The sequence below is a fragment of the Anopheles marshallii genome, chromosome 3 (genome assembly GCF_943734725.1).
Source record: "Anopheles marshallii chromosome 3, idAnoMarsDA_429_01, whole genome shotgun sequence".
NCBI lineage: Eukaryota > Metazoa > Arthropoda > Insecta > Diptera > Culicidae > Anopheles > Anopheles marshallii.
Window position 1 is genome coordinate 47,590,694 of NC_071327.1, and position 14,824 is coordinate 47,605,517.

At 40.1% G+C, this 14,824-nt stretch overlaps 1 pseudogene; it reads right to left on the reverse strand.

Annotated features, from left to right (window-relative positions):
• Positions 1-789: 789 nt before the first annotated feature.
• LOC128712708 (uncharacterized) lies at positions 790-6,042 on the reverse strand (annotated as a pseudogene).
• Between the last annotated feature and the right edge of the window lie 8,782 nt (positions 6,043-14,824).

Sequence of the window (14,824 nt, forward strand, 5' to 3'; positions counted from 1 at the left end):
ATAACCACACACACACACGCGCCCAACAAAATTGCAATCCCGTGGGAGAGCGTCTTAGAGTTTTTGGCCAGACATGGTCAGCTGGCTAACAACTGTTACGGAAGAGCTAATTTATTAGTTTCCGTTCGAATGGTAAGCCGAGCGGAACCGGCAAAACGAGATCCGGGAAACGGAAAAATCGAAACCCAAAGCGGTAACGGTTCGACAGTGTGCGATTTGATGATGGTGGTAAATTTCGGGTGAGTGAGTGAAGCGGTGCGAGACCACTGCGCGTAGGATTTGAAGGCCCGAAAGGTGCTGCCTGGTACTAGCCACAAACAACGCCATTAATCTTCGGCACATGCTTAATGTAATAACGGTCCGCTCGTTGCTCGTAATGTTTGCGTTCTGGCGCACAAAATCGATTTGATTTGGCAAGCTCACTTCCTTCCGTGCAGTTTTCTCCGGCAGACATAGGCAGGTGGTACAGAAGCTTCTTGAGTCTCGAGGCTGTAAATTGATTTTCCTGGAAAGGAAACATTAGAACAAATTAAAATTATTATATTCTTCAGGCTCCGCAGGCAGTTTCTACTAGCTTGCTTAAAGTGATCCTCTCTATTGACTTTTGTGTGTTGGTATTTTCAACGATTTATTGCAGCATAAAGCATTATAATGTGGGCATAATGATTTTAAAGATAAATTTCACGTTGAGCACGCTTACCTTTGTTTCATTTCACGTCGGATTCATAGTTGAAGTTTCCATCAGCGAACAAGCAACCTGTTCACACCGGTCCACACCAGGATTCACACCTACTTTTCAGTTTGTCTCACAGACTCGCGCCCTACCGCCTTTGGCAACAGCGCCGGCAACTCCGATAGCTGGCTCGTAATGTTCGTCAGTATCATCACGTCCGGGCCGCTGATGGTTTTGGTAATACGCTGAAACGTGCCATCGGCGCCGCGCGTATCTGTGGTTTCGCGAATCGCATAATTACCATCCCGCTGCCGAAGAACCTGTCGCCGTGGTATGGGATGGTGTGAGGTGCTACGCTCCATCTCAAAGCCAACAGTGGATTCGTCATCTTCGTCGCTCATTAGCATCGACGCCATGCTGCACGGACCATGCTGCTGCTGCTGCTGCCGACGCTGATGCTGAAGATTGAGCGGAGCACTGAATTGCCGTGCCGCTTGCCACATTGCGCTGGTCGGAGTCGCGGCCGGCGGTATGGCTGGTAGTACCGGCACAGCTGTACCATTGTCTGAGCGCTCGAGAAGCCGTGGGTTGGTGGTACTCGCGGCGTTTGATGCACGCAGGCCGTGCATGTTGCCGCGGGATGGTGCAAAGCAACCAGCACCGTTCGATGCATTTCTGCCCACGACAGATGAGCTGTGTCGGATGCGGTCGATTAGCTTACCGAGGCTCCGCACGATCGGAAGAAGCAGGAAAAGCAGCTTATCGGGCGAAAGATTTTCGCGCCGTCGAAGGACTTGCGGAACATCGATCGCAAAGCGGATTAGCGAGCCGATGAGACTGACGGTAAGCTCACGGTTCGTTGGTATCGGAACGGACGGACCGGTGTTCGGCGAATTTTTCATGATGTTGTTGAAACTTTTTCCGTGCACCACATTACCAGCCTGGGGTAACAAGCGCGTTTTGACGGTGAACGATGGGTGCTTTGATTGAATTTTTCTACTCACCGCTAGATTAAAGTTTGCATGGCATGCTGCGGAACATCACCAAACGCCAGACGACTGACAGGTTCGCTTCGGTTGAAACGGTGAAGAGTTATTCACGCCCGTGTAGACACGTGTGTTACTGGCGAGCATTCAATAATGTATTCCTTTTTTAACCGAATGCTGCAGCGTACTTTTCTTTTTGTGACAACGAACATAAAATTCGCTCTGGCAAGACGCCCACACTGCGCTTTAATTTTACTTGCAGCTTCTACAGCTAATTGGATGCTTTTTAAAGAAAAGCTCCTGTTTCGGATCATTGTTATCAAACAACGACAACATTGGATAAACACACTGAGAGGAAACATCAAACAGGAACACAAACCTGTTTGCCTTATCCCATTAGATTGTGTCTTTCTTAGAAATAGTAGCAGAGCTCCTAAAAACCATGTTATGCTTCGACGCTAATTACAGTGAGCCCATCGATACCGGGCACTGTTTGACTGATAAAATGAACTTCCGTATCCGAACTTTCGTTGACCGTGAATAGGCAAAAAAGAACCAGGATGTCAACACTCTACTCTGCCCATGTAAGCTAAGCAAACTGAGGCAGAGCAACAAAAAAGCCCGGAAAAAAACCTCCGCACGGAAATCTGAGATTATGTTTTGTGACCTTTTCTAACAACGTTGCACGAAGGTGGGTTTTGCGACATTCGATTTTCTGTTTTTATGACGTGTCGTGAAGTAACCACACATAAAAAAGCGCACCTTTTCCAGTGGACCTGATAAAGCAGCTCTGATATACGGATTGACGACGGGGATCTGCGCTGAATGCTATCAACCGGTGCTCAGCCAAAGATTCGGTCGCAAAGTTTATCGCAAATCCAGATCTCCCCTTACTCGGTGAGTGGAGAGTGAACCGAATCAGAACCCGATACTAGCTTGCCCACTGGCACACGATGACCTGCAGGAAACCGATGTTTGCGAGTCAGGAAACGGTGAACTTTCTTTTCATCGTAGATCAACGCTCTGGCACGACGGTGACACATCCTTTCGGGCGAAAGGAATAATGTGGTCATCGGTATTGGCAACTTATTTATGTACGTGTAAAAACTTCTTTCATGGCACTTTCTTACGGTTAGTGGAGCTATATTGGCTTTTTTCTTTGATATTGTAAACCGATCGTACGGCTTACAGAATGTAGCAACCAACAAAAAAATAAAATAAAACGTACCATCCCGTACCGATTTTGAACTTTGGGTTGAAAAGAGCCTATTACTTTCATCCCGATAAGTCTTTACCTTTTTTTTGGTAGAATGGACAGAAAAAAGCGTATGGACTCTATAAAATTCTTATTTCGTCAGTGAATGCATAGAAATGCCTTATATTGTGATACATTTTCTTGATACAATCGAAGATATTATCCCTTTGCTTGCCATTGAATGGGTAACATACAGAAGATATTTCATGGTTTCGCACTATATGTACTGTAAACCTTCAAAAATAAATACTTATGTGTGAACTTGTTTGGTACGCATGGGGTATTCAATAAATAGTAAATGAGATAGCGAAATTACAAACAAATATGGACTTATCACTGGGTGATCAAGTAAGTCGCAAACGGTGCATCAGGAAAAAAATGAGACCACGTACCAAAAAGGCATGACATAGTTTTAGTTTAAAAATTGATTGTCCATTGAAAACTTCAACTTTCTTATTTTTCTGTCGAAATTAACTTTCGTCTTTTAAACACATGAAAGAATAGTTTCGAATTGTTAGCATTGTGGCATACTTGTACGATAACAAATTTCAAGAAAATTCAGGTTGCCTTCAACAGGGTGGGGTTTAGAATGGTCATTAATACTCCTCCTAGAACGAAGCTAGAAGATTTATATCAACAATGTAGTAGTATGGCATTGAATGACATGATTATCATTGCGAACGAAAAAGTAAAAATCAATACACTTTGTTCCCGCCATAGTCATTCAAATGAAATTTTTCGGTTAAGCTAGATGAAATTAATTTTAGTTATTTTGGTTATTTAATTACATTAAAAAGGCAATTAAACAAGAAATAAAAGCAGCTCCGTTATTAAACAATGGCCCTATAACTATTAACGGCCTACTTGCCTATCAAATTAATTTTGCTGAAAAGCAACTTTTGCTAAGCAACTAAGTCGATATTCCTGGTTATATATGTAACGAAACACTGTAATAAATAAATAATATATAAAAAAAAAGATTCAAATTGTGATTCTCTCCACTCAACAGAATCCTGTTCTGCTAAGAATGTCCTTCATCAATGGTGATGTCAAGTCAGTCAGTAGTATAAAACTAGTTAGCGAAACAATTCCATTTTTCATTCTTTAAATAGTTTTCAACCGGGGCAACAATAAACTATAATGCAGCATAAAAGTGATGAAAAATGTTTCACTGAGCTTAGAGATGAATCATTTAGTGGAAGTTTCATTGGGCTGGATTGGGCTGGATTATTATAAAGTTTGTCATATTAATTTCTCGGAGTAAACAACAAACCTCAGGGGTATTTTCTTCATAATCAATACAATGACATGAAAAAAAAAACAATGTTCAAATAGGGGCGGCCCGGTCGCATGAAGATAGCGGCGCCGATCTTCACACGAACGGACCAGACCAAAATCCCATCCAGACCGATCCCCCGTAGCGCACTATTCTATGCGGCTACGTGGTAAAATAAGTGGATACGACATGGCCGTTCGAACGAAAAAAGAAAGTCCAAATATTAGGATGCAATGCATATTACAGATACGATAGTCATTCACATAAGACATATGAGATCTAACGTTCCTGTCCATATTATGCTGGTAACATTAGTTTTCAAACATAGCTGACTTGTAGTACCAATAAATATATGAAAACGATGTATACTTACTTGTTTGCTAGAACAAACACAATTGCGTTGAGTGCCACCGAAAAGGTACCGCCCAGCCAAATGAATGACAACCCGAAGGGGATCGGAAATAGCGCAAATCGTCTTAGTGCAAACTTTATCCCACAAAACTTTCCACGCATGTATGGTGTGACAAATTGACTCCGTCACAGGTACTCTTGCACTAACGACTACTCCACGAACAAACATTTGTCGTAGTGATTGGTGAAATGACGAAGCAGCACAGGATGCTGCGGCTCGTGCTGGGTATCAACGCCAGTGAAGATGAAATACGTGCGCATAGTTCGGTAGCAGCTGTGGAGTAGATTGTTTGTTTTCGCGAAAACTCCACACAATATGAGAAGCACCATAGACAGGTGGCAGATTCAATATTGCTACCCGGGCCAACCGATGCTAACAAATCGTTGTGGTGCAGGAAAGCGCAATAAAATAACATGAAGCATATGATGTTTTCCTGTCCTGTGGGATGGATCGTAATGTGCTTGTATTTAGTGTACACCTGGGAGCTGCTAGTACAGCAGGTGCGATGAGCATTTGTATGTTAATGTTTTGTTGTTTGTTGACATTTTACCACTATTTGTGCACTAAACAGTCATTTCTACAAGCAGGAAGGACAATCGCGATGATGGAAGTGTTGCGCGTCCTCCAATGTCGTCAATTTTATTTTTATGTTCATGATCGAAAGGTCTAATATGCTCTATTTTTCTTTAATACAGTCTCAAAAGTGATAGCATAAGATACAGTACTGAATTAAAGCAAATATCCTTGGGTACCGTGTACAAGCGCCGTTGACCATTGATGGAAACTTTAAATTGATTTCTTAGAATAGTGCACCGGAAGTACCGCTGCACGGGTACCGCACTTATTTCGAAACTATTTGGAAAGAAACTTAACATCTTATTGCATCTTGGCCGAGGTTTCAGCAGTTTCCAATCATGCTCCAATGAAGCTCGCAAAGTTTTGCAAAGAGTTGTGAGTAACAGACCACTTCGTAGCCGTTAGCAATGGTTAGAAGCTGTACGATTGTTATCCTTTTTTACATTTTACTCCTTCTCATCTTTCTCATTTTCGGCAAAGTTTGTGCTCATGGAAAATGCCATCGGGAAGAAGGCGTCCGGATTTGGGTCCCGGAAGGGATGATTTCCTTCCACACAAAACGAAGTGAATTAAATATGCAATGATTAAACCATTCGACCGGTAAACTATCCCAACAAAAGCGAGAAACTGTTGGTAGACCAGTGTGCATAAAACATCGAAAGATCAGGAATGTGGCCCAGTGGTGGAAGGAATTAAGTTTTGCTACCGTTTTTTATTTGTGCCAGCGAAAAGCTTGACTCTAGTAACACGTTGGAGTGGGCAGAACGTGAATGTGAGAAACGATTTCGTTCTCTCATACTGTGCTGGATATGCTTGCTTTATCAGCACTGAGTTAGTATTAGTTTTACCAGATAGCATAACCATTGTGTTCAACCAGTAGGTAATATCTGGTTCTGATTGGTTCTTGCAAAGCTATGGAATGGACCCAACCGTTGTAAAAATTGGGTAAATTGGAGGTCATGTAAAAACAATGTACGTTAAAATTCTAAAATTCCGTTTGGTTGCAGTGTTTTATTGAACTTGTTCGAAACAGATGCCCAGTTATCGTATCAGTGCTAGATATTGCTAGGAAAAAAAAACTTTCCACGTTGCTATTTACTCAAGTGATAGCTTCATACTAGTCACGTCTATAAACAACCATATACATGTTGGGAAAATTTTAAAATATTTTAGGATTATTTCAGTAGCATAGTTCAAAATGGCCCCATTCCCAGCCCCAGTGTTTTATTTTTAAATAATTTGTATTGACATTCTTACTCGCTACGGTCTTACTAGCGTTTTCATTTTAGAATCATTGACATTCCATAAATTTTTATTCAGATCCTGGCAAACGCATTAGCGATGTTAAAACACCACACCAACGTTTCAAGCGACAAGCGACCGAAAAGATAACACCTTTGGAGTCATTCTGGAGCAAAAAAAATTAGTGAGAAACAGATATCTTCCTTCCCAATCGTAGACTTGAACATATTTCATAATTGTATGTTAGTAAAATTATTATTGAGAGGCTTGTTGCTTCATTGTCAGCCGTTTATGATTACCTCGATATTCAAAAACTTTTTCCTCCTTGTGGTTTATCATATCCAGGGCATGCTTGGATGTAAGCATACATAAGTACCCGAATAATAACTGTTCTGCGTTGTAAACCTGTTTGCTAATCCTAATCTTGTACACTTAGACTTGGTGATTGGGTAATCGGCTAAAGATAGATTAACTCTTTGATTAATTCAAGCTTGACAATGAATATTCCCTCGTTATTCTTCAACGACTCGGTGTAATAAACAAGCATATGAATTACTCTGTAACCCTCAGTAAGATATGCACCCAAAAGTAAATGTGTTCTCACTAACTTAAGAACTATTTAAATCTCACTTTTTTTTAAAGTTATAAACTCTAGGTTTAGTACAATTTGTGTAGAAAAGTAATAGATATTAGCTTAACTGTGCTTAGGTTAATTTAAAAAGAGTCCCAGTGCGAGACAATTGCTTACTCTTAAATCTTATCACATCTTAATTGCTATATCGTAAATAATTTCTTGTATTTCTTCTGTAATTAAGTTTTTGTTTGATTTTCTATTGTTTTACCATTTTTTTGAATTAATATCCGCTTCCTTTCCTAAGGTACCATTAGTTTTTGGTGCAATTAATTTCTGAATAAATACAAATCAACACAATCCTGTAACGGACGACCTTTAAAAATAAATTTAAAGCATGTCGAAAACTGAGCACAACTAACACTAACATGCTTAACTCGACAATACGATATCATCGGAATAATTTAAAAAAATAAACAATAAATTACTCTGACATTCATTCAAACTAAATCGGCTTTGTTTTTAATGCAGATTTATATCCGGGACTGTTACGACCAACTTCTTGAACTGCGTAATTTATAACTTTACAATTCTGGTTAAATTATGTGTTCCTGCTTCGAACTCAGCCAACATTGTAATCTAATTAACGAGAATGTGATATTATCTTCGTAATGATGGTGAACATGTTTGCCCAACGAGTGTGAATGAAACATTTTTTACCATCACACTTTGCAGTTTTCCCCATTTTCCACAACACAGGCTTTTCTTTGTTTGCCGCTTTTTGCCTGCGTTTTCCAACCGAACCAACCGCCACCGAAGCTGTTGTGCTTTTTAACAACAACGGCAGATAAAATTGAGCGGAAATATATTACAGTTGTAATCACCGTCGTTTTTGGACACATAAATTCAGTTCATTAACGGTGGAGAATCAATAAAAATGGTAGTTTCATTTTTCGCCCGCAAGGACAGCGTTGGTCAGCAAGCCGAGACTGAATACGTCCTGGTTCGCACGGGAGAGAACGAAATGTTGGAAAGAAGTAGTCAAAGAAAGAGGAGCATGTGGTGGCATTGCTGACCTTTTATCGGTCCGTTGGTGACGATGGTCTACACGGGTATTTTGCGGTCGAAAGAAGCGCGTGAAGGCCGGCACGCATGGATTATTCATGAACGTATCCTATCGTTCGGATTGCGATGACAAGCCTTGCAAAAAGTGAAGAAAAATGATGTATAATTTCACGGTTGCAGCACACACTGCCGAAAGGATAACGGTGTTAAACAATGAGCCACTGATCGATCGACTCGTCAGCGTGGGGAATAATTAAATCAGATTGTTTCCAAAAATACCTACCACCAGTACTGGTTGAAGCAGTATAATAATTTTAAGACTGGAAGGGATTTATTTCTTTACGTTTTCCTCTAGTTTTAATGCTGGTAAATGTATCTATGAAGGACATGAAAACTGTTTGAAAAACATAATTTTATCATAAGATTGATCAATTATTGTTGTTGTGACATTGTTAGACTATTTCGTTTTATTCAACACGAACGGCCAGGCCGTGTTTGCTTTAGTGTTCGACTATTGTATACCGCTGAATTACAATTTAAATACAAGTGAACTGATAAATTGAGTAGTTGATTAACACCTACAGGATCGGAGCCATACGTAAGCAATTCGTAACTATTTGGGTAGATTCATAAGTAGACATCAGATACAATCTGATGAAAAAAGTATTAACACCTCCGATCCATCAGTTCTGCGAGTTCAAGTCGAAATCGAATTAACTTCCACTCGAACTCGCGGCATCGGAGCCACTTATACTTGAGCCAACCAGAATCGTTGCGTCGTCTTTCGTGACGGGTACCGAAATTGCCCGCAACGTGGGTAGAAGTCACCTAAAACAATGGAAAATATTTTAATGCTTGAATAGAATCCCAAGTTCAAAAAGTTGCTTAAATTTCCATTACAGACGCTGTTGCGAGCAACGATACGGTGCAATGACGCAAGAAGGCATTTGCTGCCCACAAACGAACTGGTGCGTTAATAAGCCTATGAACAAAAGAAGTGCAATTAACAACAACAGTTCAGTACAACAATAGTTAATTATAGTTTTACCTACTTTAATATCTAATTTTACTCTAATATAATTCATAACCTCTCGCCATTGAGTGTCATCGTCTAGCAAATCTCAGTCCACTGCCGTTCTAGTTGCCAGACGAAAACTATCATTTATTTAGAGCCTTGAACTTGTGAGCGAAGAAAACTTACTAAATATTATTTTGTTAGCCGAGAAAGCAAGTGGTCCCTGAAAGACGAATTGGAAACAGTCGAATATATCGTGAGAAATTGATGGTTATTGGAGGCACATTTATTGAGAAATCTGTCAGAGAGCTATTGAGAAAGAGAGAGAAAGTTGGGTCCTACTGTTAATAAATATTAACGGTACTGTGTAGCAAAATATACCTATGTAAATACTAAGCTCATTTTAGAATGACGCCAGTCCTGCCCGCTTGAATTATAATAAAGGTTTAATAAAAGCTATCCACCCTTTTATGAGACGATCTGTTGCATCAACGTTTGAAATTTTGTCGACAATGTCTACATTAGTTGTGTTTAAACAGTTTTTTTCGGAATCTTCAGTTAAATGATAGCCCCTTTGCTTATTTGTATTTCCTTTGATGGAATTACGTGCACACAGTAAAGGGCCAAAATCAAGTGAACAAATTTCAACAACAATAAATAAGATATTACATAAAGAACTAGAAGCAGATGAAATTTTCTAGGTTTGTTTTATCCTAACTGTCTACGACAATATTCCCAGAACCGAATTCAAGTCATTTGAATCATATTTCAAAACCTTTTGCGCAAATGTCTTTAAAAGTATCTGAGCAATGACTTCAGCGGGATATTTTACTTAAGTTAAATTTAATTAATCTCTTCCACGATACTGCCCCCATACCGATACATTTTCTACCGTTTTCTATCGCGCTTTTTCGTACCATGCTTAGCGTGATTGGCGTAAAATCAATTTGGCTGGCTGTGGCGCGGATGCAAAGATACGCCTAAACATCAATTACAGTAATATACTCGCAATAAAACATCAAACACGGACTGGTGCACTGAGATGAAATGGATTCCAAGAATTGAACAAGAAAACAAAAACATCGTGCTAAACGCGTTGGCATGGTTTTTTTTTCTCACATCTCGCGACGGTTTCATACTGTAAAATGAACATGGCATGCTTAACAGGTTGGATGATGGATTAAAATATGGTACGACATCTAATCTTAGCAATGCGTGCGAATCGAATGGTAACGGCTCGGTAAAGTAGGTTAGATTAAAATAAAATAAAACCTGCTTTTGCTTTTCACAGTAATCCAAGGTGAGTAATGACACAAATAGCGCTAATAATTCGGTAACTGTTTCGGACAGACGGCATAATCCGAATGATAAGATAACCGACAAAGACACACATGCGAACCGTTTGTCGAAGGCGTGTGTTTCGTTAATATCTAATCAGTTGCTACAGTGGATCATTTTTTCAGGCAAGTCTGCGAGGTGAAAGCAAAGTGAAAACAGCAGCGTAAGTTGCGAGTGTTTTGAAGAACAATATACATTCTGCAGCAGCCACACACGAGGTAAGTATGTTTGTATTTGAATTTGTATTGTAAACTGCATGAAATTTATGCTTACGCTGTAAACAAGCTTTAGTAAGACATTATTATCAAACTCGTATCTATACCATTCCATTTGAAATGTGAAAGATATTTAATATTAAAGTTATTAGAATGATGGAAAACAATAGCCATCCCACATATTCCACTATAAATATTTTGCCATATCTGCACACAAACACACCGATCGCTGTGTATCGCAGGATCGCTGGCACTGAATTAGTCAAGAATTGAGTGCTCTAAAGTTCATTGTGGCAATTTAATTTCGGCTATACTAGCCACAATTCAGGAATCATAATCAACATGTTATTTTTTAATGTATATTGCACCCGGTTATTATGCACCACGATTGAACCAGGCGTAGAATGTAGTCCCCGCAAGCGTTATGAAGTGGCAGACATATACACACTGCACTGTTGCTGCAAGTGTTAGATAAATAGCTAACCACATCGTTTCGGCCATCCCACACTGCCATGTTTCAGTGTTCTCTTTTTTCCCCCATTACGGTTTGTTTCACCGCGAATAATTTGATTGGGTTGTAGATGATTTATTTCGCGTGTGGGCTTGCAACAAAAACCCTCTTAATAACAGGCATTGCAGTCGGTGTTGGTCAGCAGATTACAATTGTCTTGAAGCAATTTGTTTAAAATTTACACCCACGCCACTATGACCCCATTTGCCGGAATGGGCCCGTGTTGTACGTTTAGATAGCGTATGGCGGCGTAGGTGGACCTTAAAGTTCCGATCCATTAGCTGATGTCTGTAATTTAATGGTTTGCTCATTCTAGCTTTGAAGGGAATTTTAAACAATTATTGACGCTCAAAACTGTAAGATTTTAGGTTATGATTTTTTCAATTTATTACACATTTAACAATGGTGATGGTGTTTCTAATTCACAATTATACCAATAGTGTTCGAGTCAGTGATATTTCCTTATGTAACTAACGATCTCGAACGATCTTTCAAAAAGTTAGAAAACAAACCTTGTAATTAATGGAATCGATGTAACCTTATCAAACTAATGTGAGTATGCGGAGTCACTCGTAACTAAATAGTGCTAACCAACATACACTCCATGCTAACCAACAATATCCTCAATAAGCTCCAAATAAAAGCAAAGCTGCTTCCGCGAATGTGCTTTCATCTGACGGTTTACTGCACATGGGATTACTTTTCGTTTCATCTCAATGCAGAATGGGGAACCGGATCGCTTTGCACTAATCGGTGTCCAATTGTGTGGCGAGTACGGTGATATGTTAATGAGTCGAGAGTACATTCCCGAAAATTATAGCTTCACGCGCGTTCGATGGTCACGCGTGTGTCACCCCAGTATTATGACCCCCTTAACTAATTCATAATCGCATTCCAGCTCACCCAGAACTGCTCTGTTTGCATAATCGTCGCCTACAGAAAAGATTAGAAATGTTCTCTCCATAGAATTTTTTTCCAACCTTTTGCCCGCTGTACAAATAGCAATGCCGGGTGCCGGACTCGGCATACGTGCGGCATATTTGGTTAGCTTGTTCAAATAACTATACAGCATCACAGGAAGCACTGGGCACTGGTCATTGGGACAGGATTATGCAATCAAAAGAGAGATCTCTCGTCCGTGCGCCGAACCGACGAAACGGACAGCGGATGAGTAGGTGTTCCGCACTAACCCACTCCCTCCGTCGATCACCGTCTCCTGACCACCCATGCTAACCCCTTTCGGCATCAGGTGTATCAGTGTTTGCGTAATTGTATGAAAATGCAAACACAGCTAATCACGGGGCTATGCTGGTGAGCCGAAGCAGCTGCCATCAAATGATTAAGAAATTAAGTTGATCCTGGCCCACAGTGATAGTCACTGCACCCTCGCTCACCCCGATGCCGTCTGTTCCGCGGAAATTCGGTGTCAAATAATGGTGAAGCTGAATAGCGGGATAATCCTGTGTCAATATTAACGTTTCCATCGTTTGCTCGTGCTCGGAGTGGATTTTGGAGCTCTTCCTCCTTTTTTTTAGCCTTGTTGCGCCACCGTTGCGAGATACGCAGGAAATAAAAATGTCGTAAGCAGTTTTAATCCCACGTAAAGCGTTTCATGCTCCTTTAACCACATTGTGTGGTTGAATGGGGAAATTAGTCTGGGTTTTCGTTCTCGTAGAAAAATTACTCCAATCAGGTTAATAAGAATGGTAATCAGCGATCTCTGAATGGAGTGAATGGCAAAGAAGTGAGTGAGAGATAAGTACTGTGTTGAAATATGTTATACCAATCAGAATTAATGTTACTGACCTTTTTTTGTGGATATCAACAAACTTAACAGATACATACATAGGAAACACATTGCAAATATAATCTTTTCTATTATTTCGTTTGATTTTTAAATTAAGCATACTCTCAAATCAAATCTTGATGAAATGCAATAATCAAACCAATTGTTTATAGTTTTATAGTTAATAAACAGCTCCACATTTGCTGATTCACAAACTCTACAACCTTTGTTAAATAATGTAGCATACGGAAACAGTTTTAAAATTCATGCTTAAAAGCTTCCGGGGAGATAAATTCGATTGCCTCTGCAATGCATTCCCGTACTGCAGATGAGTGCAGAAGACGTCTAGTCCTGCAACTGCACACCGTTGCCGTTCCGTGCTATTTCCTGTGATTTGTTGTACCCTCTCATGAGAACGTGACAAAAGGAGGTAAGGTTGCTTCTTCACCGAGCACCTGACCTGCAAATTCCACGCGCTGTACTCGTAACAATTTCAGAAGATTCCTTTCACAAGCTTTGCCGGTGTCGGGTTCGCATACAAGTCAGATGAGCCCTAGAAAGCAAAGCATCCAGTGCTTCATGCGCTGTTGAAGAAAAAGGAAAACGCTCAGTGAGTAGTGCAATTATAACTTTTTAACAACATTATCTTTATCGTTAATTATGCACGGAGCATGCGACAATCACGAGCAGGACAAACTATGCGCATCTTCTGCCAGCGGCAGATGAAAGCTTTCGGTTGGAACACGGCCCCGAGCACACTCCTCCATCACGACCAGCGGACCTGGGTAAAGGCACTGCGGCAAACAGCTACACAACCGCTGTGATCTATTGTTTGGGTCAAAGAGTGTGCTACCCACCCGCTGGATGAGCAGCTGAGTGTCCTTTCGAATGAAGTGTAAAAATGCATGTAAGTTAGACGAAAGAATTTATTACGATGTTTAAGTAGATATCTGGCTAAACAGGCCACTGAGGCTAGTAAGTGGCTCCTAGACGTGATTTAATGAAGTTTAATTGTGTTAAACTTTCTCGTTTACACGCTCATGATGGTTTTCCAGTTACTTTGTAGTTCATTGTTAAGCTTGAACTGTTGGACAGACGAACTAAACAGGTTGTCCATTAACCGGCTACTTGCTGCTGAGTGTAATTTATTATATTAATAATGTTTATATTTTTCTACAGGCAAACGGTATGCAAATATAATTGACATATGCCACGAAAGCCCAATAAAACATAGGCAAGCAGTAAGTATATGATGAAGATTTACGAATAGCAGCTATTTATAATCAATCGTGTCAAGTGGTTAATTTCCCCAGAATTTTCCTGTTGTTCAAGATAGTTCAGAGTGGTTATTTATTTTGCTTCGAAGAGATTACGATTTGAGAAGTAGTCAACCAGGTGAACATACGAACAATTTCAAGTGGCTTGTAAATATTGGAATCCATCAAGATAAGGGATTTAACATTTTTACTGACCCTAGACATTCATAGATAACGAAAACTATTGCACTGCTATACTTTTTCCTATACTGCATGTATTTGTTCTTTCTTTCTTCTGCGTGTACTTTTCCTTTTTCGTATAAATTAGCGAACGTATTTGCGGATTTCGGATTATTTTCTTTCGTAGTAATATTTACCGGACTCGCAGTTGATGTAGCGTAGAAAAAAGAGAGGATGTTTAATTTCATTGTACCCGTATTTATAATAATTATTTTTGAGTGCCCCTGGCACTCATCTCACACTCACACTCACCATTGACGAAACTTAACGAAACCGATCTGTAACTGTCAACTACCTGGCTTGGGTCCTGGGTGTTATTTTGCGTGAACAATTAGTGCAGGGTGTTCCTTGTCAATTTCCATCACGATTAAAATGCTCTAGACCTATGGAATATGTTTCTTTGAAGT